At 40.1% G+C, this 27795-nt stretch overlaps 1 long non-coding RNA gene across 1 annotated transcript; it reads right to left on the reverse strand.

Moving 5' to 3' along the window:
- Window positions 1-11753: 11753 nt before the first annotated feature.
- On the reverse strand, window positions 11754-27075 carry LOC308185450. Its single transcript, XR_013943391.1, has 3 exons — window positions 26382-27075; window positions 18846-18906; window positions 11754-13929 (listed from the first exon to the last, which is right to left on the reverse strand). It is a non-coding gene; the product is annotated as an uncharacterized lncRNA (long non-coding RNA).
- Between the last annotated feature and the right edge of the window lie 720 nt (window positions 27076-27795).

The raw sequence follows: 27795 nt of genomic DNA on the forward strand, positions 1-27795 counted from the left end.
GGTAATGAAATCAAAGAAGGATTCTGCATACCCATGTGCTGAAAGAAAACTAAATCATTACAAATGTACCAGTGCACTGGGAGATTCCCAGTTTTAAAGGATTCAGGCTCTCTAGCAGGCCAGAGAAGTGAAAGGAATTGAGCTCATAAAGAACATGAGATGTAAAAGAAATTGCTGTAATTGCTGAAAATACATTTTTGGACTAGTCTGTTCTACGTACATAAAAGATGTTGCTCCTGGTAACAGGAAAGCAAACATTCTCCAGAGATTGCAACTGCAAATTGGGTGGGATTTTTAAAAGCATTTAAGGGGCTGTGAAACCCAATTTCCACTAACTTTCAGGTGTGTTTGAAAATCTCCACATTTGTGTTCCACCCTTCCTTCCCAAAATGCCATTTGCCATTCCAGAACAGAGCTCTGAGTACATCGCCGCCTTGCATTTTTAAGGAGTTTTTCAATAAAAGAGAGTTCAGGCAGTATGTATATTGAAAATGGCAATAACACCACCTTCTTCAGCTGGATAACTGCAGCACAACCACCACCAGCAGCAAAAAGAACATAGCAATATCTGGCAGATTCTAGCAGCTCAGTTCTGATCTAGTATCACACAAAAAAGTTATCTGACAAAAATGTGATTTCTAGCTTATCTTGTAGGATAAGATTGCCAGGGTGTCACTGAGGTGTAAAATTTCAGTTCATGACACCCACAGGAAATTTTACATATCAAACAGCAAGATAAAATTGTACTCAATGTAGTTTTGTGCATAGGTTGCATAAATGGCTTTTAAATAATGCTTACACAACCATATTTCTGAAAATTTTTGTCATGCATATTATACATTCTGCATATATGTCAGAAAATTCACTCAACAAAAAAGTTTCACAGCAAATTTTAGTGGGAAAACAAAGATGGTAAGGAAACCAGGAAGATAAATATGCATTGAAAAGCAATTTCTCAGTGCAAACATCAACATTAGGAAGCCTTAGGAGCAGATAAACCAATTTCCAAACTAAAGCGTCATCTGGCATAGATGTTGTGGAAACAAAACACCTCTGACAAACAAGGCAATAATTTTTATATTGAACATGAGTTACAGGTGTATGTGTCAACCTTATTTCCTTTCCTCATCTACAAAAAAAAAAAAAAAATGTCCATGAATCAAGAACTGAATTCTGTAACCACCTAGTTGTATTAAAGAGCTCAAAGATTTTGGCGTCCTTGACACACAGGATTTTTCCTGATGCTTTTCGTGCTGGAGCTAAAATCAGTGAACAGAGGGATGTCCCTTTTACAGTAGAAACAGACTGAAATCATTTTGTATCTCAGAGATTTCCTGCATGAAAAATATCTCTAACAACTACTTTCCATCCAGCAGATTTCTAGTTTCCAGTTAAAAGTGTTCTCACTTACAGTTTTGAAGAAAAAGCTGCTTTCCACATAGGGAATATACTTCAGAGCTCCATACTTCAGTATTTATGTCAGGGAAGCCCGCCTTCAGCTCCCTCTCAGCTCAGGAAAAGGCTCCGACTCCAAACCTCAGAATTACTTCAGTTTTGGTCAGAAGAAACATTCATTTCAGCATTGACTTCAGCCACCAGGAACTGATGGGAATTATATCTGAAGAACTCTGAATTCCTACTCGTAGTTTTGTGCCAGCCCCTTGCCAGATCCCACTTTCTGTCCCTTGGTACCTCACAGTGTTGTGGGCAAATGTGCTGAGCCCCACTGGGGACCTGGACCATGAGGAGGGGGCAGAACTTGAAGCAACTGAGCTGCAGTTCCCTGATGCACAACCAAGAATTCAGTGTTCTCATATCAAAGTTGTTCAATGGGAAAATTTGGATTTCAATTGCCTGGCTAAGAATTAAGTAGGGGAAAAAGCACAACTTTCTTATTGCAAAGAAAGATTACTTTTGAAAAAGACACTTTGGAAAGTACCCAGCTTTATATGTATCTAACTGTACAGACACCTGTTGCAAACTCAAAGGTCTCATCTTAACATATTTCTCTGTTTTGTTTTCGGCTGAGATAATTACTTTTCTTCCTAGCAGCTGATATGGTGCTGTGTTTTGGATTTAGGATGAGAATACTGTTGATAACACACTTGTTTTAGTTCCTGCTGAGCAGTGCTTACACAGAGCCAAGGACTTTTCATCTTCTCATGCTGCCCTGCCATTTATTTATGTTGTCATTTTCTTTCTTTTTTCTTTTTCTTTCTTTCTTTCTTTCTTTCTTTCTTTCTTTCTTTCTTTCTTTCTTTCTTTCTTTCTTTCTTTCTTTCTTTCTTTCTTTCTTTCTTTCTTTCTTTCTTTCTTTCTTTCTTTCTTTCTTTCTTTCTTTCTTTTTTTCTTTCTTTCTTTCTTTTTTTCTTCTTTTCCTTCCTTCCTTCCTTCCTTCCTTCCTTCCTTCCTTCCTTCCTTCCTTCCTTCCTTCCTTCCTTCCTTCCTTCCTTCCTTCCTTCCTTCCTTCGTTCCTTCCTTCCTTCCTTCCTTCCTTCCTTTCTTCCTTCCTTCCTTCCTTCCTTCCTTCCTTTTTCTCTTTCTCTCTTTCTCCACAACACTGACATAGTGCATTTGTCCACTGACATCTAATCCAGTCTTCAGAGGGGGATGTGGAACACTTTTCACTAGGAAACCTTTCTCAAGAAAAGATTAAAGAAGTTTTTGTACTGATTTTTGTCAGCTACAAACAAAACTGTATGATCATTTGCCAGAATGAGAAAGTGTTTTACACAAGCAAGAACAGTATAACCAAACTTCAGGAAATTTCACCTGACACGTTTTCTTCTTTTAAGAAGAAACATTCATATTAAATCAGCAACAACAAATACTCACCATAGCACTTGCTGGACATACTAAATTAATGAAGTTATTATTTCTTAGATTTGAGACTACATATCACGTATCTTATGGTATATTTTATTTATTTTTCCCACTCATTGATTTTCAGATGTAAAACATTGAATTTTCTTGGCTCTACTCAAGGAAGACAGAAAGAACAGAGAAGGACTGAGAAAAGCAAGTTTCCTTTTTCCTTGTTGCTACCTCCTTTTTAAATTAGAATGAAAAACATTCCAATTCCAAGTGTTAAGTGGAAACTGAGATTTTATGTCAATTTACTCAATTCCTCAATCTGTATCTTATATTTCACTCAAACATTACATCTACGAAAAAACTCACCCAAGTGATTTCCTAATAAAAATTTCATCATATGTCACTAAAAAAAAAAAAGTACCCATTTTCTGTCTAATATACTCAATTCCATCTTCCTTCTGCCTACCATTACAAGATTGCAAAATACTGGCTTCATTCTCCCTAGGAATTTTCGTTAAATGTCACAGAAGTGTTGGGTAGGGATAAAAGAGTATCTTTTAGAGTCTGGTCAAATTTTTGTAAGGATGCTAGTAGAGCATGATTTGTACTTCTTAGACCTAGCAGATATTTCAGACAGCAAATGAACTGCTGCTAACAGAACATTATTGTTTATCATCTGCTGCTGCTATCAAAATAACAAGAGAAAAAGGTTGTTCTGTTTTGTTTGGTAGCCTGCAAAAAGCTGCCCAAAAACACTACTACTCCCTGAGCATGAATGTTATACTCCAGTTCATGGAACTTTGCAAACTTGCTTCTTAGAGATTCTCTGAGGTACAGTTTTTGTTATATTTACAAATGACTTCTCAGATGAGCAAACTGAAACACAGAGAGTGAAAGGTTTTATTTTTTTTTATTTTTTTTTTCCAAAGCGTATTACCAAGTGTTAGTAAATAAAGGCAGGATGAGGAAAGGGTCCATACCGTGGTTTGTCCAGATAGATCAAGTTCAGCCTGGAACTAACTTCAATTAGCATCAAAGCAGGAAAGGCAGAATGTAGTGGCTCCTGCTAGACGTTGTCATAAGGATGAGACACATGCAGTTCCAAGTTGCTGTTTTGGCAAACAAAAGCACCTATGTCGCAGTAAGAAAGAAAGGGAAAAAAAGAAAGAAAGAAAGAAAGAAAGAAAGAAAAGAGGAAAAAAAATAAAAAAAGAAAAAAAGAAAAAAAAAGAAAAAAGGAAAAAAGAAAAAAAGAATAAAGAAAAAGACAAAAAAAAGAAACAAGAAAAAAACAGAAAAAAAGAAAAAAGAAAAAAAAAGAAAAAAGAAAAAAAGAAAAAAAAGAAAAAAGAATAAAGAAAAAGACAAAAAAAAGAAAAAAAAGGACATATTTGCTCTAGCCATTTGCATTGGTGTTGAACCACAGCAATTTCTGAGCTTTACTAAGATCAAAAAAATGGCTAATATTAAATGGCTAATATTAAAACTGCCAGCTTGGAAGAGAAGACCTGGATCTCTGTCCTTGGTTTATGTATTCTGGAACCTCATTCTTCATGAACTGCTTTGAGGGAGAACAGGGAACTCCCTTTTGATTTTTAAATTTATTAAAAAAAAAAATAGAAGTGACTTCTAGATGACAGAAGGAAATCTGTACTGAGAAGACACATATATCAGCCCTTCAAACAATATCCTTCCCAAGCAGAAATGTGAATACTTCATGAACATGGGATGAACTGCCACAGGAGAAATTGCATACATGTCTCTGAAACACTTTTGTGTCTCTGATTACAGACCAGGACTTACCTCTTGCTCTACCTCCTTCCTACATCTTACCTTGCACATCTGTAAAAACTGCCTTTGTATGACACAGCCACTGCCATCACTGAAAAGATGTGTCCAGTGGACAGGCCACTGAAATGCAAGTTAGGAGATCATTAAGCAATTCTGCATCCCCAGGAAAATCTCTGTGTCTCTACACAGAAAGAACAGAGAAGACCCCAAGTCATTTATACAACACAGGAGCATGTATACTAACTGGAAAAGAATCTTAAGACTTTTGGGTCATTAATACAAGAGAAACCTCACTTATAAATATCCATTGACTGGATAAATATCCAGGAACTGCAGGGACAACCTCTACTTTTCATCAGGTAATTAAATGCACAAAAATACAAAAACTCCAACACCAATCATTCCTGCCAAAGTTTTTAAGAAACACCATTGCCTTCATCCACATTAAGATGGAAACTCAAATAGGGTTTAAGATTATTCTTATTATAATAAGATTATTTACTTGATTTTCTCACTTGGGGTTGTTAGCAAAACAAATCTGATCACGCACAGAATGAGGAAATGCTGTCAGCAAGTAAATCATGTGTACAAAAGAAACTTGAGCATATATAATCCATCTAGGTTATTTACAATCTGTTCCAAAAATATTTCATAAGCTTACCTCTACAATCCCCATGCAATCACTAGTACAAAAATCCAAAACTAAAGATAATTGTTTGGAATTTGATGTTAAAATTCCCTGTAAAGGAGTCCTTAAAAAAAAAAAATATGTTATTATGGAGCTATGGAGCAGCAAACAATAAACACCACAGTGTCTTCAGCATTAAGTAGCAGAAAGTCATTTTGAAAATATTGGTTTATTGGAAACAAAGCATATTTAAACCAATTTGTCTTACATCTCTCACCAAAACCATAGTGAACTGTAAAGGTGACTTTCTTGCTCCAAAAGCTGAAGACATTTAAAAAGAAATAGAACAAAATTAACCCTTCTTTGCTTCACTTTAATCTTTGTTGATTTAGTGAAGGAGATTATTAAAATGTATCTGCTTTCTTCCCATTAAAACATGTATGAACACTCCAAGATAAACTAAGGTAAGAGATTTCAAGCTCATCTGAGATTCTGGAAATCCACACTGAAGCCAACAGTGAACCTCCCATTGACTTCTACAGAGGTGGGACTTATCCGTGCTTTGATTTTGCTGCTTAGGCACTAGGTTTAAGACCACCTCGAATATGCCTCTTCAAGTGTTAAGCCCCCCGTTCACACACCATTTCTCACCAGTTCAGACTTCAATTCACAGCCAGGAAGTGGCTTTCTGTTCTAGCACTGTGGGAGTCTGGAGTTTGCCAAAACATGCAGAATGCATGGGGACCTGAAAGGAACTACTTGATAATTTGATGTTTTATCTGTTGTAACACACCTTTCTTGTCTTTTCCTCTAGTACAGTTAAACCATTTTATTTATGGAATGCGTTAAGGGATATCGACAAAATTTAAAGGCAATACTATCTATTACTATGTAAAATAGTGATGAATTATTAATCTCTGACATAGCCTTCAAATATGCTAATGCTACTAGGAAAAACACAGGAAAAGGTTGTCTGTTTCCTGTAATTTGTCATCATACGGCGCTCAGACAGTGAGGCTGCAAGACAATATTTATTCACAGCATAGGAGGCTGAGACCTAGAAGTGATGAGAGATTTGAAGAAAGGGAGATTGAAGCTTTTTCCCTCTCAGATCACAAGGGAATGAGGCTGTGTGGTTTATGTCTGAAATGTTAAACAGTGTGCCCCTTTCCACTGCAAAACCCAGTTTCCTGCTGAAGTTGATAAATTCCTCCATTAACATCCACATCTCAGGTATAAGAGTTGGAGGAAAGTCACACTTTTCACTGAAAAAGCCAAAAATGTGTGATACAACCTTTGTAACTTCCTGGCTCACTAGCCTGTAATGTCTTCAAGGTGAAGGGTCTGTAAGCTATTGGGAAGTGGGAAAACCAAGAGGTTTTGCCTTTGCCTTTGCCTTTGCACTGACACAACACCCTGCCATCACGGCTCTTTCCTCCATGAGTATCATGCTGCCTCAGGCACACAAAGAAAGCTAAAACTGAAGACTCTCATATATGTTTTTTAATGCCCCATTCTCAATCTAAGTTGTACCAACAGCAAGCTGGAGTGTTATCAGCCCAAGCTGTACTGTTCTCAGCCTACCCAGCCATGAATGTCCAACTATTTGTTCCTTACTGATATTCTATTATATTAGTATAATAAAGGTCAACTTTTCTAATATTTACTTTGTTATCACCTATGTACATCTTTTGACTTCTTTGTTTGCCTTCCTCCTGGTAAATTTGTATAGCATTCCCATGGCACATAGCCCTTCCCCTGTGAAAGCACATTGTGCTCTCGAAGTGAGTGTGCAGAGTGCACCAAGACCTCGACCTGTCCCGGAGGAGCTCAATCCATTCCACCGTGCACCCCTCAACCTCCATCTGCAGCCCTAAGACAATACATTCTTCATGATTTCTAAGTTCCAAACACATATAATCCTGGAACTTTTGCTCCACCACAATACTTCGTTTAATAACATGCCATGGGTATGTGTTGTTTGATGGCACAAAGCCTTCTGGGCTAACAGTCAAGGGCAATGGGGAATGGAGAGAGATAAACCTGGTGTGTCTCAACTATACTATCTACAAAGAATTCTCCCTATCATGTACTATACCACACCCAGCTTTCTTCTCAAAAGGAACTAGTTGGTTTGTTCCAAAAAAAGAACCTAAGTGTATGTTTACTTTACATTTATATTTGTTACCAGGGGACTGGGACCCATTACAGTAATGGATAACCAGGATATCTGATGGTGAGTTATTAAAGAAAATGTGTGCCTGTAAGGAGGTCATAACTGCTTCTTGGTTTATCATGACACTTTTTTTCAAGTTTAGGGGGGATTCTGATCTTCAATGCAGAAATCACAAAATATTCTCACTAGCTTCAGCAAGTCAGTTTTCTGATTCTGACATATTTGGAGTTATCTGCAGAACCATAGATGGTGTGGATGAAGGGTGAGAAGTATGGAGTAATAACTGGGGATAAAAACTAAAGCAAATAATTCTCAGCTATACCATATAGAGCATTGTGTAAAATTAAAGAATGCAAATTATTTCTAGTTCTGCACATTTGTATAGAGAAATGTGGTTGGGTTAGCTGCATTCATTCAAAATACTGAATCATCTAATCACAAGCTGAGAGAGGAAGTATTAAAAAAAGCCCTGAGTTCAGACAGTCCTTGAGATCACTGGAATACGTATTAGAGATGGATGATCCAATTCTGGGGAACTGAAAAGTAATCTTTTCTATTTGAAGATTAGCTGATGAACTGAAAAACTTTATTAAGACTGCAAAACATACTGTGAATTAGCACTTAATTTCAAATGGGGGGTTGTGTCAATGCATTGCTGGGTTGTGGTCATTTACTGGCAGACGGATTGGCAAAAGAAAAGTAACTCTTGTGACATCCAATTTTGCTGCATCAGGGAAACCATATAACACAGCTGAACGCATGATTTCTGTTGCCAGTTAGAAGTGACTTGTAACATACTTGGTGATCATCAATTGGTAGCATAACTTTGGATACTTTTAAGAGAAAATATTTGCTTTCTATAAAGAGGTATGAATGTTTACATCAGTCTTTATTTTCTTTTTTGATGATCTGATTCAACAGCTCCCAGTGAGGGGAAAGCATATTTTGGTATGTCACAAATACGAGGCCAATCTCAAAGTATTATTGGTCAGGAAAGCTCAGAAGCATGTACCTAAGTGATTCCTTTAAATAATGCCTTTCTAAATTAGAGCTTCTAAAAAGAAAGGAGCAGGGAGGTGCTGAGCACTTCTGCAAACCCAACTGGCTGAGCTTGTGCTCAGTAAAGTCACAAAGCACATGCTTAGCTCCAAGCCTGTTCAGCAGTCTGATCCGATTCATTCCAAGATTTAAGTGGGCAGAAAAAGGGTGGACTTCATTATATGTTAATAGTCAGGAATATAATTAAGTGTCTTGCTGAATCAAAGCCTTAATAAGGTGTCTAATTAGTCCTTGGTCAATCCTGGGTGGGAAAAACATTATTGGCATGTTGTCTTTCCCTTTTTCTCCTGGTCCAGAAATACCACAAGAAATTCTGCAGCAGTGTCACTCAGAGTTATTTCAACAGAGTATATTGACTCCTGATTAGGATACATCCACACATTTAAGGAGCCATGTCTGAGGGAGACTTGGCCTTATCCTATGCACTGTCCCACATGAAACGTCCCCAACTCACTCCGTTCCATCCCACAACAGCATTTTTACCTATCTCTTTTCACATTCAGTGCTGTAATCACAGATGCAGAACAGAGCAGGTCCCAGCTCCCTCTCTGCCAAGGCAAAATTACCACTTGGCAAAACGTGGCTGGTGAGCAGAGCAGCTATTCTGCTTCAGCTTTTCTGCATAATGCAGTTTTGTGGTAGCCAAGTGCTTTAAAAAAATCTGGCCTTACTTTTTGTTCTCAGTTCATGGTGAGACACACCACACCATTAGAAGGAAAAAACATCAATTTGCCATGAAAAATTAAGAAAAAATCAGAGTCCAAGTTAACCATCTTGTAAGACAAATATTTAGAGATGCAGGTGGCTGAAAATTTGCATATGCACTCCCTATACATTGTGAAATGTCTACAGTTTATGAATACTTAAAGCCTTAAAAAAAGTAAAAAAAACTTTTATTAGTACTGTCCCAGGTCCCTTCATGTCTACTAGAAACTTTCAGCTTTGGTGTTGCTCTGATGTTTTGTCAAATTTCCAGGCAAATAAATCTCATTTTGATTATGTCTGTAAAGTTATGCTTTAGACCAGAGACCTCCTAGAGCTCTGTCTTCAATAAAAAGGGGTAGAAGTGGAACTACTAATTTAGTTTCTTTAAAAGGCATGTATTTTCATGCACATTAAATCCATCTGTTTCTGAAATGTATGCCTTTCTTCAGTGTGTAATTTGATAAAACCCAAAAGAAAGCCTTAGAGCTCCAAACTTAAAGCAGCAAGGGAGAGAGAGTGAGTAAAACCAAGAGCATAACATGGCTGGGAACTTCAGAAAAAAAAAAAAAAAAAGCTACTATATTTTTAGAATGCAAAGATGTTAGCAACCCACTCAGAGGATCTTGACATAAACTCTCCATGCAATGTTAAACTTCTAGGAAAAAAATGAATTAATCCCGTCGGTCTGTACTCCAGATACTATTGCTGCAATCAGAAAGAGGCAGGGATGCATATTAATAAAGTATGTTCACCTCTACGCTGAGACTTTAGCTCTCTGCTTGAGGTATGATATGTGCCCAAAATTATGCAATGGCTACTGTTTTGATATTCACCTTTATCTCGAGGAAATTTTACTTCAATGCACTTCAGAAATTCAATGTCTATTTCATGAAGTTAGAGAGGCTTTCAGATCTCCATAGTAGCATCACACACACGGGATTGTCATCAGACATGACTTTACATAGACCCCTATGACATTTCCATGCTGAGTGTCAGTATCCCTAATCACATGGAGTTTTTTTTTTTTTTTTTTGAAAGCTTCAAACACCTCCACACTCAAAGCTTTTCCACAGAGCATTGAAATCATTAACCATGACCACGATGGAACTAGGCAGGATTGTGTTAAAGATCGTCTGTTGCTGTAAGTTATTCCACAGAAGCAAACAACTGGAACCCAAAATGGTGATATCTAATTAAAATATGGAAGACTAAACTTCACTTTAAGGATTGACTTGACTTCACAGACATTTTTTTGCTGTTTTCAGCAGAAAGTGGAAGGTCTGTACACAAAATAGCAAATCTTCAAAGTACACCAAGCAGGAGCCTGTAATTCACAATTTATATTACTTGGAAGTTGTGCTGTGGTTTTGTAACTTTTCTATACATGGGGCCACAATTGGACAATTAGGGCTCAAAATTAAAGCTACAACATAATTTTTGCATCATATTTTTTTTTTTGTAGCTAAGAAAAAACAACTCTACTTGTACTTGCTTCACGTGCATAGGAAAATAATTCCAAGGATGCCCTTAAGTTTTCTTCAAGTGGCTTGTTTATTAACTCTTGTGCAAAAATATGTGCTGAGAACTAAGATGAATCTAAGCATCTGGGTACTGTGTGCTAGGACCTCACAGTTTAAGCCTTCGGCATTCTGCTCTCTGCAACTGCTGTTTGTTTTGTTCTCTTGTGCAGCTTGATGTTCATTTTTTTTTTTCTTGCTTGCCCTTTCCACAAGGAACATATCTTCTTGCTCTAGAGATCCTTTCAAAGCTTCTCCATCCCACCCAGTGGCATCCCACAGAAGGGATCCTCTGGCACCCGCCATGGCACTTGGGCTCCTGGGATTGCTTTTGTTGGCATCTGACTGCTTGCGGATCAGGTACTTGGGCAGAAAAAAAAAACAAACATCCTGTAGGCAATCAAATTAGGAGATGAACTGGTTTAATTGGATCTTGAAAAGATTGGCATTGATTTACTTTGACACAAAACCCTCCTAACATCACTCTGACCACAGAGGAAACTTAAAAGGGCAATTGTTATATATGGCCTACAGGGAGGATCTAAATTTAAAGTTGCACCACCATAGCTGTATCAGCAGGGCTGGGAAAACAGGGGGGGAACTTTTGCTTAAACAGTCATGTCAGAAGAAATGCTTGGATAGATGCCAATAAAAATGTGTACTTCACAGATGAAGAGGTGTTCTGTCTCCTAACTTGGGGTTAACCACACCACCCCATGTTCTTTTGTGCTGGTATTATTTCATCACACATAGAGGAGGCTGGCAGCCCTAAAAACACCATCAGTGCTTAGGGTAGGGCAAAGTCCTCACTGTAAGTGAGAGTCAGGCCCTTGGAGTTGAGTTGCACACAGATGTTGCCTCCAGGGAGAACAGAGGCTGTTTGTAGCTCACTGATGAGCACCTCTTTGTAGGTTCTTTAGAAGCTGAAATTTTGATCTGGCTTTTTAAATATAAAGGGTGGCATTCCTGTGGGTGTTCTCCATTAGTCACTTTAACACATTACCCACACATTCTGCAATGCAATCAGACCCTTGATGCAGCCTGGTGATGTGGATGGAGTAAGGAATCGCCAGGGCGCCATCATCATTTCCACAACAATGGGTTGTGGTATCATCAACAGTAAAGTCTGCAAAACAGGAAGCTTTGAGTTCCCAGAGAAGGCCTACAAACACAGCAAGAGAGCTCACACCTGTCCCTTGCAAAGGCAGTGGGAGAAATAAATCACTCCTTCTGTAATTCTTCTGATGCATATTGGGTGGCTATATAACACAAAAATCCCATTTTACGTTGTATGTTTCCATTTCCATCGAAGTTTGTTTCCAACTGATGCTTCCCTGATGCCATTGGACTGCTCAACCCTAGAGAATGCATGGAATAAATTGCTTTAAACTATCTTTCTCATGAAAAACTATCGTTTTCTGTCCTCCTTTCACTCCCAGCCTCAAAAAGAAAGGGTATATGAGAGATTTCCTGTCCGATGTTAAGCGTAAATGTCAGAAGTGAAGAAAAAAGATTTGTCATACTGAAAGGTGACATCACAGCCTTTGTCTAAGTGGAAACCAACAGGGGTAAGGCAGCGAGGGAAAGGGGTAAAAATAAATCACACATTACACCAGCTAGTGAAATAACTTTCCCCTTACTTCCCCCCTTCTGAACATACCTATGCAGACATACACATACCATGTAAATCATATTTGCTATTAAAATCCCACAGAGTTTCCTCTGGTCAATTCATTTGGAAGATACAACCCTAACTGATAGACTTATTAACATTGAGATGGTTGTCATCATCAAGATAACGGAAGAACATCACCGGGTTGAAATCAATCCAATCAAAATTTTTAACATTGCCACAAGCTCAAAACAAATGGAGGCAGATCATTTTACAAGATGTTAGCAGGTGGCCCTCAACAGTGTTTTTCCCCCAAAGTAAAGATAACTGAAGCCTCTTCCTCTGGATGCAAACACTGCACCTCTGAAAGAGCCAACCCAAATATACTGTTAAAGGGATGTACCCCAGTCCTGAAAACACCATTTGCAGATAGCAAAATTTTAGTTACATAAAACTAATGTTTATTATACTTATAGTTTAAAATATATGTGTTACCTTCACAAAGTTTGAAAGATTCCTTTAAACTGATTTCAGATCAGTTGTTTGTATCAAGGAATAATAGAATGGTTTGGGTTGGAAGGGACCTTTAAAAATCATCTGCATGATGAACATTTATTATATAGACATTTCCAGTATGGTCATTTCAAAAAAAAAAAAAAAAAAAAAAAAAAGAAGTTTAACACATGCAGAGAGAAGAATATTTCAGAGAATTGCATTGTAAATCTGCCATTAATGCAAATATTTAAAAGGAAAAGTAATACTATATCAACAGCTGGTTCTGGCACAAGTTCATCTCCCATTAAAAATCAGTGACCACCAGATTAGTAGACAAAATTGGAAAATTAGCACCCAGTCCAATCGTTTAGAAACTGAATAGGAGTGGGAGTTGTCTGAAAAAGAAAAAAAAAAAAAAAAAAAAAAAAACAACTAGTTGCTTAAGTTTACTGGAGAAAGAATTACAGGAGGATGTCTATTGGGGCTGGTAACCTACACAGAGAAGAGACAGGTTAGCTTCCTGGTGATACAATGCTTCCTCAGACGCAAAGAGGATCAGACTGTATATGTGGGCCTAATAGGCAAGAGCAGGTCCTGTCCATGGGAATGGCACTGCACTTTGAATCTCGCTTTAAGGACTGATCATAAAACATTGTTCAGGTAAAGTGAAGGAAGAGCAAACTCCTCTTGCTAGGCTAGAGGTATTAATCTCAAAGCCAAACTGTGTGTGGGTAATATCATATTCTCCATTGACTTCTTTTAGATCAAAACAAATTTGGTAGATTGGATCTTCATGGTGACTGAGGATGTATGGACTACATTGCATTGATGTATTTCTCAGCATTTGTAGGAGTGTCTAAAAATGCTGTCTTCTTCAGTTTTGTCATAAATAACTCACCATGAGTCTCTCTTTCAAAGTCTCCAAATCTAGAGTCAAGCAGCTCTGAGAGAATCATGTTTCCACTGCCCCCTTACCAATTCCCAGAAAGTGCTAACCTTCCTGGTTATGGATCAAGTCTCAGCTCTGAGGATAGTCAAATCTTCAAAGAACCAATTCCTCTTTTTTCTCCAAACAACCCTTCTCTAGTCCTCAGACTGATGATCAACCAGAGCTTTTTCTTCTGTTCTGCACCTGCAGAAAAAAGAAATAATAAGTTAGAAAGCAAAGATTTTATCTTTCAGCCACAAGTGCTATGCCAATTTTCAGGCATATGTTGCAAGTTCTCTGGTAGAAAGACATTCCTGATGGTGTTCAAAGGAGACTCGAGGAGAGGAGACTCTAGGAAATGAGACTCCAGGAGACTCGAAGAGAGGAGAGGAGACTCCAGGAGACTCCAGGAGAGGAGAGGAGACTCCAGGAAATGAGACTCGAGGAGAGGAGACTCGAGGAGAGGAGACTCGAGGAGAGGAGACTCGAGGAGAGGAGAGGAGACTCGAGGAGAGGAGACTCGAGGAGAGGAGACTCGAGGAGAGGAGACTCGAGGAGACTCAAGGAGAGGAGACTCGAGGAGAGGAGACTCGAGGAGAGGAGACTCGAGGAGAGGAGACTCGAGGAGACTCAAGGAGAGGAGACTCGAGGAGACTCAAGGAGAGGAGACTCAAGGAGAGGAGACTCAAGGAGAGGAGACTCAAGGAGAGGAGACTCAAGGAGAGGAGACTCAAGGAGAGGAGAGGAGACTCAAGGAGACTCAAGGAGACTCAAGGAGAGGAGACTCAAGGAGACTCAAGGAGACTCAAGGAGACTCAAGGAGAGGAGAGGAGAGGAGAGGAGAGGAGAGGAGAGGAGAGGAGAGGAGAGGAGAGGAGAGGAGAGGAGAGGAGAGGAGAGGAGAGGAGAGGAGAGGAGAGGAGAGGAGAGGAGAGGAGAGGAGAGGAGAGGAGAGGAGAGGAGAGGAGAGGAGAGGAGAGGAGAGGAGAGGAGAGGAGAGGAGAGGAGAGGAGAGGAGAGGAGAGGAGAGGAGAGGAGAGGAGAGGAGAGGAGAGGAGAGGAGAGGAGAGGAGAGGAGAGGAGAGGAGAGGAGAGGAGAGGAGAGGAGAGGAGAGGAGAGGAGAGGAGAGGAGAGGAGAGGAGAGGAGAGGAGAGGAGAGGAGAGGAGAGGAGAGGAGAGGAGAGGAGAGGAGAGGAGAGGAGAGGAGAGGAGAGGAGAGGAGAGGAGAGGAGAGGAGAGGAGAGGAGAGGAGAGGAGAGGAGACTCAAGGAGAGGAGAGGAGACTCAAGGAGAGGAGAGGAGACTCAAGGAGAGGAGACTCAAGGAGAGGAGACTCAAGGAGAGGAGACTCAAGGAGAGGAGACTCAAGGAGAGGAGACTCAAGGAGAGGAGACTCAAGGAGACTCAAGGAGACTCAAGGAGACTCAAGGAGACTCAAGGAGACTCAAGGAGACTCAAGGAGAGGAGAGGAGAGGAGAGGAGAGGAGAGGAGAGGAGAGGAGAGGAGAGGAGAGGAGAGGAGAGGAGAGGAGAGGAGAGGAGAGGAGAGGAGAGGAGAGGAGAGGAGAGGAGAGGAGAGGAGAGGAGAGGAGAGGAGAGGAGAGGAGAGGAGAGGAGAGGAGAGGAGAGGAGAGGAGAGGAGAGGAGAGGAGAGGAGAGGAGAGGAGAGGAGAGGAGAGGAGAGGAGAGGAGAGGAGAGGGAGTATGCTGTTTCATTCACCTTCTGATTCAGAGTTGTCTTTTTTTTTCAAAATATGCAAATAGGGGCAGATATTTCCTTGCATTCTTAGCTTTTCTTTACTCTAAAAGAATAAACTTTTTTTCTGAGTGTGCAAGATAATTCAAACCACATGATTCCTTTTTTTCTCTTTGTCAGAAGTGTAAGCCCCTCCCGCCCCTTCAGAAAGAAAAGGAAAAATAGTCCTAAAACGAAACAGGCCACAGTTCCTCTATCTATATCCACTGAGCATTTTTGATCATACAGGGCTGCTACTTTTAAACTTTCCCATCACAATCATTTTCTCTCTACGCCCAAATTGGTTGCAAAGTTTTTCCACATCACTTTCACGATGTGAAAGCACAGGGATGTGCTTTCCTAGAACTGCCTGCAAAGCAGCATGCCAGGAAGTTACAACTCCAGTGCTCCCTCTACACATATAAAATCTCCACTTTGGCAATCACATCTTACAAGAATAGGCAGATTCAAACATGGAACAGCCATCAGTGTTAGTAGGGATGATTCCCAGGGAAAAGTTTCTTTCCACAATGCCATAAGCATCCTCTGTAAGCAAGTGGGATCACAGATCCCGCTTGCAACAAATGAGACATGTGGGAAACCTCAATAGAAGAGAAAAAGTTTTACATCATAGAAAACATCATCCCTGGAGTTGATATATGGGCATGGGAATCCTTTAAGGGAAAGATTTACAGACTCATATTTATGAGAAAGTGTTACATTGCTTTGAAAGTATTCTGTCTTTAAATAAATAAATATATAAATAAATAAATAAAGCAAAAACAACCAACCAACCAACCAAAAAAAACTAGGACAAACTCACGTCTGGCAGTGTTATTTACTCTTCCAATGCTGTAACAATGAACTCTCATGAGTGTGCCATTTAGTACAGCTTGGTCAGTACTCACTTCCTGAAGAGCACAACACCCAAGCAGTTACACATAAATGTACTCACACAAAGTTAATTTGCTCTGGAGTTAACTTTAACTTCTCTGCAATTCTCTTTTCCTCCAAGTGAGTCCTGGGACCATCTTTTCATATACATTTCTACAGGACCTAATACAATACAGATTTTCGTTGTCAGCTAACTTTGTGATTGCGTAATAAAAGTGTCCACAACTTTGATCACAAAGAAGAGCCATCTTCCTTGAAATGTAACTGGTAGCATGCAGAAAATGATAAAGGTTAGGGATGTTGAAAAGGTGCAGGTATTGAAACATGGTCTTCTTCCCATCGTGAGAAGTGCCCAACTTCTATTGAGTGCTGATAAAAATAATTGTTCACAAACATAATGCATTCATTGTTTTTAGAACTGAACAGTGTGCTTGTACTGGCTTTACAGGAATGCTGGGAGGATAACAGCACTAAAGATCACACAGTGTTCAGATATCACAATAAAGTGGGCCTTGGAGATGTGTCAGAAAGACAGAGGGGTGCTCAGTATGCTATACATCATGCATGAAATCAGAGAAGGAGCGGGCTGTCACAATGAATCAAACAGGCTCCCCCTCTCCCTGCTCCTTCCAGGGTTGCACACTGCCACAACCTGAGCTGGAAAAGCTGGAAATGAAAACTCAGTCCTCTCCCAGGAGGAGAAACACCATGGAGCCATTTCTCCAAGCACAGCTCCGATCTCAGCACCTGCTGCCCTGCGTAGCTCTTGGCAGGCAGTAGGGCAAAAGAAAGAAAAATCAGAAACAAAAAACCCTTGGAATCAGTGAAGCAGTTAATCACCAAACACTTTCTTTTTCTGTGGTGCCATGTGTTCTCCCACCAGCAACCCTTCCCCTCAAAGCACTTAGTAAAATAATTTAATTAAGAGATGACAGGGCCTTCAGATTAAGCCAAGTCAAACAGAGATATGGTCTCTGTTTTAAACTTTGAAGAGTTTACAGGAAATTTTGAAAAAATAAGAAGAAAAAAGAAAAGGAGAAGAAGAAGAAGAAGAAGAAGAAGAAGAAGAAGAAGAGGAAGAAGAAGAAGAAGAAGAAGAAGATGAAGATGAACAAGATGTATATTATGCACAACAGCAGCAGCACTCACCTCCTAAAGACCACGCCCTGCATGGTACTACTGAGTAGAAATTAAGGAATTACTCCTACTCCCCCACACCTCCAATCTCATATGTAGCATTTTCAGATCCAGACGATACATTGAAATAAGCTTTCCACCACCAATGACTAGTATCAGATCAAGACAGCTTTCTATTTATGAAAGCACAGGAGTTGCTGGGACTCAAGGGTAACTCCTAAGTGGCAGATACACAAAAGCAGCTGAAGCATCAGTTTCCCTGTGATGCCTATGAATACCAGGCACTTGGCAGTGAATAATCAGCATGAAGCAGAACAGAAGCAATAAGTCTTCATTTGAAACTTATTATGTACAGACTGGATAATTGGAAACTGTACCCAGAAACATAAGATCAAGATCCGGATTGCTGCTTACCTTCTTAATTTTCTCCCTTTCTTCATGTCTCCCTTTTCTTTCTAGTCCTTCTTATTTGATCTGTTCAGATTAATCTTTACACATAAAGGATTGCCTTATACATTTACGATTTTAGCACAAAATAGCTGGATCTCTCTCTGCTTTTCCTTTCCCTTAGTTTAAGGAAGAAAAGGTCAAATTACTGGTCTAAACAAAGGAGGTCCTAGGGGCCTCAGACATCTCACATCACCCTTTAAGTACTCCTTTTCATTTAAAGAATCTACACAATATATTCGATCTGCAATATGACTAGCACTCCAAAATAACAACCTGAAGGTGTGAGTTATTATTTTTTATGCTTCAAAGGCACAAGACCTATTAAATATGGACAGCTGTACAGGAGATGTAATAAACCAAGACCTACATTCACAGCAGAATAAAACAGCAGGATCTGATGTGCACCCACATTGCTGCTAGAGCAAAGTTACACAGCTCTGCTCGTGACCTCTGCTCTGAGCCAGATACAAACAATGGAAGTACTAATCTGCATGAATTTCACAGCATGTTTCTTGCAAAAGCAGGGCTCTGAGACTTGGTAAGTTGTTTCAGGTTTATCAGAGGGCAAAGTGACACTTCCAATCCCTATGAAACATCTACCTGCAATTAAGTGTTGATTTACAACCTCATTCAAGAGGTCCTTACTTCCTGCTCTTGCATACAGATTTCCCCTGCCATCACCTTTCAACATATCCTTTTATTTTATCCTTTGTTACATTTATTTTTGCTGATGTTGTACAACAGTGTAGCTGCCTAGTCACCTACAGTTTTGAACTTTGACTTTTCAATAAGGAAAGGGGGAAAATAAAAAAGGTAGAATTTATTTTTAAAACCACAAACAGAAAGGGGGAGAGGGGGACTTTATAAAGGAAAATATCATTTGAGGTTACTGAAACCTCTTACCTTTTGATGCAGAAACTAAGTCCAATGAAGAGATCGTCCCATACAATGTTGGGCAATTATCCTGCAAAATAAGAAAAACTCTCTAAACAACAATAAAATTATTTTTCCATATGCAGCACAAAAACATGAACGTAATAAACAAATTCTCTGGACATTAACAAATGGTTAAATAACAGAATACAGATACCATTCTCTCTGATACCAGAGATGCACCTGACAGCCCTAATATATGATGATATAGAGCATAATATAATAACTGGAGCCCTGAGGCAGACTGTGTGAAAGTGGTGCAAAGGAATCCTTGCTTTCCAAAGAGCTTGTTTATCAAGAAACAACAGGCAGAACCATGGGTACAAAGAGGCTCCTGCAAGTCTTACAAAAAAAATATTGCAGGCCAATGGATCTGGCACACAATCATATAACCAAGAGAGGCTTTTCTTACAGTGCTGTAGCAAGCACACCCACATCAGTCAAAGACAATGAGACAAGAATTCATTCCTGGAATTGTGTTTGGTAGCCAACAAAGAGCTCCACACCTGATTCAACCACAAGACATGACAGGAGATGTCAGAAGGCTCTGCTCATCCACAGAGTCTCTATTTTGGCATTAGCACATAGCTAAGCCCCCGCTGTGGGTGGTTTTGCATGTGCAAAGTCAAGCCAGGAAGGAATGTGAGAGTGATTCAATCTGCATTGTCGTGGTCTGGGCAGGAGGCCAGTTTTTCCCTCTCCGTATTACACTTCATCAAGACAGGTCCAGCCTGCTATGCTGTTTAAGCAAAAATGCCAGGGTGAAGCTGACAGCACATGCCAGCACTTGTCCCTGGTGCTGCCGAGCTCTGCTCTGCGTGCCAGAAGCCCAAACCAGCTGAGAGCAGCAGACCACGTTCCAGCCTTATGAGACCTGCGACCCCTCTGACATGGCATGGGTGGGCCTGTCACACTTGGGTACCTTGGGTGAGGTGGCTCTTCCCTTGCGGCAAATCCACAGGAAAGGTGTTGATCTCAGCAAGTGTAGGACAGTTCGGGTCAGTACCCTGGCCAGCTCAGGACTTCTGGAGCACACCGTCTCCACTGCTCCCCACATAACCTTGCACACATTTTCATAGCCCTCCAACATGGTGGGTTAGGCCTCCCATCACCCAAACGTCATCATCTCTCCAGGGTGAGAAGCATCTTCCCTTGTTGTTTGTGTGCCAGTCACCTGGTACAAAGGTACTCTGCCCTGCCACCAGCCTGATCCCAGCACCTCAAGCCTCACCTGGCTGTGACAGAGGCCTCATCCTGCACTGCTGCATGGTGGACTTCGAATCACTTTGCCCCACTGATGCCTTTCAGATGGCAGCTGGCCTCCCCCAGGGCACCTCCACTGTCTACACTATGGGGGAATGGCTGCAGCTAGCATGAAGTTGGATTAGTGTTACCACTCTGGATGTGTCGCTTATCACTAGGCACAGCCTTAAATACTGTTTAGAACTTTATTGCCATTGCACGTTCATTGTCTCTTCCATAAGCATGCTCAATGCACAGGATGCCATGAATGACCAAGTAACAAGTCTTTCTGCACAGGTTTCACTGGACCAGCCATTCTTGAGGAGAGACTCACTGAAACAATAGGAAGAGGAACAGTGAGAGCAGCTCATGCAGAAGGTTCTCTCTTGCTAGAATAACTGGCAGATAGTTCTAAATAAAGAAATACAAGCTGAAAGGTTATAAAAGACCTGCCTGATATGAAGCTAGGTTCATTTTCAGGTGTATTCTTCCTAGGCAGCAAAGAGGCACCACAAACATTTGTTTACAGTACAGATCAAGAACTGATACGTATTTTCCCTCCAGGTTCCACAATGTCCTCCAAAAGAGGACCATAGGAATTTAGTCCATATTCCAAGGGAGAACACATAATTGTTTTTTTCTCTGTTTTCTCCTTTTCTCCTTTTGGGAGAAAAAATGAAGGAAAAATGTGTAAAAATGTATAAAAATAAAATGGAATTAAAGGTCAAGAGGAAATAAATAATGATTTATTTAAGGCTTTCCCCAAATTAACATGCTTACCTCAAAGCTTTTGTTTTAAAAATTTTGAGGAGGGAAAGGGTATAAAATTAGGAAAGAATAAAATTGAAAGGAAAAATGCTGAGTATCTTTTTCTGTGTTTTGTGATAACAAGTTTTTAATTAGACAATGCCTACATATCTACTAAAAAAATAAATCAGTGCTTTCAGTGACAATGTGCAAGTGAAGAAAATTTGGAGCTTACCAGCAAAGAGCAGAAATAACACCAACACAGCTGAAGTTAGACAGCATTTATGGCAGATGAAGTATATGAACAAATTAGGTGCCGAATATTCTTTGACTGTTGACATTTTAACTCTAGGTTTCTTCTGAAAAACAGACAAGCAGAAACACTCCTGCACATCCATCCAGAGATGCATCTGCTGACTTGTTCTCTTTCTTCTGGATTGTTTTACAAATCCCATCACTTCTTATTTGCCCAGAATGCTTGGATGTGTTTCATCTAGGACTCAGAAAAAAATAATGTAAGAGGAAAGCATGTATAAAAGAGGAGCAGCCTGAGGAACAGCCCTGGGATCCCAGAGGAACTTGGAGCAGAGCTAAAAAGATTAAAGAATGAGAAAAAGCTGGTTAGAGCCATACTAAACTGCACTAGAACCACACCGCCAGGGACATGCTTCTTTTAGTAGTAAGCTCACAAAAAAAACAAACAAACAAACAAAAAAAACACACAAAAAAAAACTTTTGTTAGAACTAGACAACTGGAAATGTTTAAACAGAAATGCTTATCTACCTCTCCCCATTTTCATTCTAACCTCATCTCAAAAGCCCATGAAGATTTGAGAGTTATTCAAGTCATTGTTTGATTTAGAGGATTTTTGTCTAATGGAGAACAGGACTTCTGGCAAATGATGCAGACCAGGGGGTGGAGGAGGGAGGAATAAACAAGCCTCTCCACCCCTTACAGTAGCAGCCACAGCCTAAGTGGATGCAGGCAGTCTGACTAGAAACCATAATAATGGTTCTGAAGTCCTGCGTAAGGACCATCACTGACACACAGCAGCAATGGCTGGACAGGCCACCCAGCCCCCAACCTCTGTTGTGTTGAACTGTGGGGAAAGAGTAGGGAAAGGGAAGAAAAGGGAAGATTGAATTAAAATCATTAGACATGTGAGATTCTTAATGCAGAGAAGAACTCAAGGTGAGTTCTCCAATAAAGTGATGTCAGCATCACTTTACTGTGACTGGTCATTTCATCAGTCAAGTTTGCTGAAGTACAGAAATGCATCTGGCTGAAATAAGGACCCCATATTTGCAAACATCCTTCTCTGGAAAAAAAAATAAAATTATTTATATATATAAATAAAAAAAATGCTTTGTTTATTTTTGATTAAAAAAAAAAAAAAAAGCAAAGGCAAAGCAAAAATTTATGTTTTGCCTTCAAGCCTTCTATTTGACAAAGCTTGTTCTGTCCCCTTTCAGCAAAACTCTCACCTTTACCAGTTCATTCAGCTTTATTTAAATTCCTCTGAAAGAGTAAGAATAGTAAGGAAACCAATGTGGTTAAGCAGAAAAATAAGGGCAATTACAGAATTAAGAATTCAAAAAGCTGAAACTGTTTCCAGACAAGGCGTGTAAAGGGAAAATTAAGTCTGGCACTAAATGCAAAATTACAGGTGAAAAATAGGAGAAACTAGCAAAAAGACTCAAGCTATTTATTAATTTTTTATATTTTTTTTTCTGCATCACAAGTAGAAAAAAGCTCAGCAGAATTAATAGGTCCAGCTAACAACCAGGCTGTGGGAGGAGGGTTGAGAGTGAACAAGAGCGTTGCAAGGAGGTTAAATGAATGCCATGCACCAAAAAGAAGTTCAAACACTGGGGTAATGCCCAGACTGGAACTCTTTGTTTAGGTAGAAGGAGAAAGTAGAAGGGGCAATTCACCAGAGCATCTCTCAAAGACTGAAATTGCTGAGGAAGAAATTTCAGTACGGATGGGCAAAATGAACAGTAGCAAGTCACCAAAACCGTAAGGCATTCTCCAAGAAACCCAAACGGAACTCACGTATGGAAGAAATGAATTACTAACAGAATAAGAAGCATCTCACTTCAAACACCTTTGGCATCGGAAAACTAGAGGCCAACAATTTTTTATTTTAAACACTGCAGGAAAATACAGACCTGTTAGGCTAACTACCAAAAAGAGAAATCTGAAATGAAGTGCAGAGCCAGAGGGCACTTGGATAAATATACTCTAATTAAGAAGCACTTACATGGCTTCTGTAAAGAGAAGACCCTTCCTACAAACCTCTTAGAGGTCTTTGAAGAGACGAAAAACTGTTCACATACGGGACATTTATATGATACAGTCTACTTGGATTTCTTACAGCTTTTGACACAAGCCTTCACCTGAGGCCTCTAAGGACACTAAGCAACCTTGGTACAGGAAGGACAGTCATGACAGGTGTAAGTAGTTCATAAAAAGGAGGCCCTAGTGTAAATGTTAGTTCATGGAAAGGAGGCTATCACCCATAGGCAGGTCTGCTTTGTGAGCAAGGAGGTAAAGTTTCTTGATGGTACAAAGTTTCTCAAAGTAGTAAGAAAAACCGTGAAGAATTACAGTGAGACCTGGCTGAGCTGATAGGTTGTTTCACAAAAACAAAACAAAACAAAAAAGTCAGCTTAGTGCTTGGCAACAGCATCCAAAAAGATATTAAGAACTGACAGCAAAGAAATGTGGAGCAAAACAGACAACATTACTACACTCCTGTGTAAATCTATGATTTGTCCATGCTTTAATACCAAATTCCTTTTTTCTAGTTATGTTTGACCGTTATTGGTTGGGCAACTGCGATACTATCCTACAGCCTCTGGAACTGTGAGTCTACATGAAAATTTCCTTCAAAAAGTTCACGTAGTAAAAATTATCCCTTCTTCGTGCTCTATGCGGGACATATAGAGTCAGAAGTATTTCAATAATGTTAATTAATTTTATTTATTGATTTAAGCACACAAAGACTTTAAGCTGTGAAAAGCATGAGGAAAACTAATTCAACTTTTTTTTTTTTCATTTTTGTTTTCAAATAGAAAATTGAGAGAGAAGCAAGGAAAATAAAAATGATTTTGATAAACCATAAAATGTTTTCAATATTTTTGTCAAATGAATAAATCTTTTGGCAGACATTCTTTTCTTGATATGACCAGTGTTGTGCATTCACAACATGACTGCAAAACACACATATTGTAGAGTTAAGGATTTGGGCAGAAGTAGGGAAAACAGAGTTCAATAACAAGCAATGCAAACAACACTTGCCTTCAGCTTTCAGATACATGTTCTCAACCAGAATCTTCAGATATAACTGCAATGCAATCAATAAATCCTGACAGCAATCAAAAAAGCACTCAGATGTTGTATTAATCTATGAATAGGAATATCTCCTAGGAAGAGGCAGTGTGGATTTCATTGCTTTCTCTGCAATTAAAATGGATTGTGGAAATACTGGAGAACAAAACATGGTCCATTGTTGTGTCACCTCCTGCAGATGACCTCAGGAACTTAAAGACTTGTGACTTGGCAACCCCTTTTGATAACATGTCAGTGTTAAAGGTCCTGTCTTGTTTGGTGTGTGTGTGTTTTGTTCTTGTTGTTTTAACTATTATTTTTATTTATTTATTTATTTATGCTACTGGAGGAAACCTGCAAGATTGTATTAAAAATAGAGCTTAGCCACTAGGACTAGCTAAACCATGAAATTATTTAGTTTATCTAAAGGCATGCCATCAAAAACAATACTAAGAAAGCAGTAAGTTACCATTTTAACAGGACTGAAAATGCACAAAAAGCTGTATCCTTCAGGGAAGGGTAAAATCTGTTTTAAATTCCAGATTCATCTCCTCAGCAGGTGTAAATCTGCATGGTTGGTAAAGATACCAAAGGATTTTGTGCCACAAAGATTTGGGACAAACAAAGACCGCACAGGATCTTTTGACATGAAGACTTCAGACATGTATTTTCATTGATGTTTGATTTAATTTAATTGATATGCACTTCAGATAGAGAATGCATACTGCCACAAATTAAAATTCTGGATGTGGAAAAATAAGACCATTTCAACAGGCATTGAGATATGTAATTATTATTCTTTGGTCTGTGGCTAGAAAAACTGTACAGGGTCACCAGCACAGATGCCTCTTCTGGTGCCATACAGCAAATATACTAACTCATTAGGAGTTCCTTTTACAAGCCATTTGTAAATCTTTATCTCTGAGAAGGAGGCAGTAACATCTCAACTCCGTAAAATTCTCGCTGAAGAACAACTTCATTTTGGATTTGGCAGACATTCTTTTCTTGTTGATTCAGAATATCTCAGAGGGATTATTAATATTCCATTACCTTTTACTCTAAGAGAGTCACAGCCTTTTTGAATCCTGTGTTTGACTTTAATCTTACTTCTACTGATGTCCTTCTACATCCCCTGCTCTGCCCATCTCATCCTGCAATACCTGTCTTGTTTGCATAAATCCCAATTAGCCACAACACACTCAAAAGCAATAGGAACAATACCCACCTCTCCAAGTCCTTGTCCTCTTTACAGCCAAGATCATCAAAAACTGTGGTTCAGTGGTTAGTTTCACTTACTCTCTCTTTCCTCCTCAGTCATAACAAAACCAAATTCAAAATCTTTTTTAGGTATCTGGCTTTCAGGTTTGCTTAAAGTTTGTGATCTAATTTAATTTAAAACCATTCCCTGCTAGACTGTGCGCAGGCTTTCTCAGTGCCTCTTCCCACATTGTCTCCATCTTTAAAGAATCACCTAGCTTTTTCCCTTTTCCTGCTTTCACAGTAACAGCTGACAAATCGTCTTGAGTCTTAAGTTTATGGTTACCTTTGTATCCCAGGAATTTTGTGACCAGTGTGTTAAAGACACTACACAAAAACACAATTCCCAAGATGACCCTGTTATCTGCCTGATACCTGCCAGGTTGCTGTTGCTCCCAGCTGCTTTATAAGCACAAAGCAACTTTCCTCCACTCCAAAAACAAAACAAAACAAAACAAAAAAAAAACAGAGAGTAAGAAGTGCCTGATAGCACCCCATATCCAAGATCAAGAATACCAATTTTCCAGCATCTCAACCAAATGGTGAAATTCCAAAGTTAGACTGTGTGCTCCAACCCACCCCTATTCTACCTCCATACAGCACAGAGGGGGTGACCTGAGAGCACCTCCTTGTGTGTAGTCCCTCCACAGCATGCACGGAATCAGTATATTTAAAAAAAAAAAAGAGGTCTTTGTAAAGGGTGTTTCCCCTCACCCCCCTGCCTTCCTCCGGAACTGAAGTGACTAAAGCAATAGGCAGCTTGGGCATTATTAGCCACTCTTCTTTGGACACGTGAGACCGCTGGAAACTCTGTGTCAGTTACCATGTCCAAGAGCAGATGTCGTGCCAAGCCATTCATAAATGCCAGCGTTCTCTTCCTTGTTTCAACTTTCTTTTTACTCTATTTTTTTTTCCAAGTCACTCACCAGCAGGGCTCTTCCTCGCCCTCCCTCCAGCCGATGGTAGTGAACTCCAGAGATTCCTGGCTGCCTTTCCCACTCCTGCTGGTATCAGGATGGGGAGCCACTCCAGCCCTCCAGCTCCCCAGCAAGAATCCACAGGGCTGGAAAGAGGGGAGGAGAGAAAAAACCTGGCTGCTGAGGGAAACCCCCACACCCCTGGCTCCATCCTCAGCTGCAACGGCCTTCTGAAGGAGTCAAAACTGCAGGGGTGACAGAACACAGATTAAGCAGGCAGTCAGAGGGAGGATTCCTAAGATATTTTCCAGCTGGGATTTCAAAAGGGGCAAGAACAGCTGCATTTTTCTGATCTGGAAAACCTGCTGCCAGCTGTGGTGTGTGCAGTATTGTCCATTCAAACTTGCCAAACTCTTAGACCAGCCTTGTTCCCCAGCCCCTGAGCAGACAGATTTCCTTAACTGCCCATGACTGGTCCAGAGCTGACAGAGGGTCTCTACACTACTTCTCTTAGACAACCAGCTCAGGACTTACAGGAAAACGATGTACCCCACTGCACAGGCACAACCTGGGACTGCTGCAGCTTGGGGTTATGGAGCCACCGAGGCTGGCCTGAGCAGCAGAAACATCCCAGCCCTGCCCATGGTGTCTGTCCCAGCATCATCTTCAGCTCACTGGACCAGCAGTCCACACATACCTTCCCCTCTGCATTCATTGAACATAATCGTATTTCCTTGCATTCATATCAAATGCAGAACTGCTTGAAGAAACTGTAAACACACGAAGCCTTGTACTTTTCACCTTTACTCCGATGGTCTCCATTCTCCCCTGCAAAGCCCTGCCAAGGGCCTCCCCTGGGAAGCAGCAACGTGCCTGCACTCCTGGCTCATAGAGACACACTACTGCACTGCTCCTGATGAGCTGGGGACATGGCAATGTCACCACTGTCTGCTGAGGGGTGAAGAGACTGCTAACAAGGAGACGCAGCCCCTCATCAGGAGGGTGCTGTAGAGTTAGTGTGTGACAGAGCAAAGTTTGACATTTCTTGAAGTGGGAAGAAAAAGCCTCCTCACAGTGTTATGGGCCATTTTTAAAAAGAAGGACTAATACAGCTCTTGAATCCCTGGAATGAATCAGGTGAAGTAGTTCACAGAAAAAATGCACACTTTGATATCATTCACAACAGGGCAACTTATCTAGAGAATCAGCAATTATCCTTGCAAACCAGGATGTGCCCTGAGAATTGAATCTGAAGTATACAGCAGATAAGAAATTAAACCTGTTTCTCCAAAGCCCTTACTGTGCAGATCTTTTTTCTTTCTTCCGTGATTTTTAGGTGCCCTTCAAAGTCATTTCAAAATCTACATTGGCCTGGGATTTACGAGTGTGTCTGATTCCATGACAAGAAGAGAGCTAAGAGCTC

The sequence above is a fragment of the Anser brachyrhynchus genome, assembly GCF_964034855.1.
Source record: "Anser brachyrhynchus genome assembly, chromosome: Z".
NCBI lineage: Eukaryota > Metazoa > Chordata > Aves > Anseriformes > Anatidae > Anser > Anser brachyrhynchus.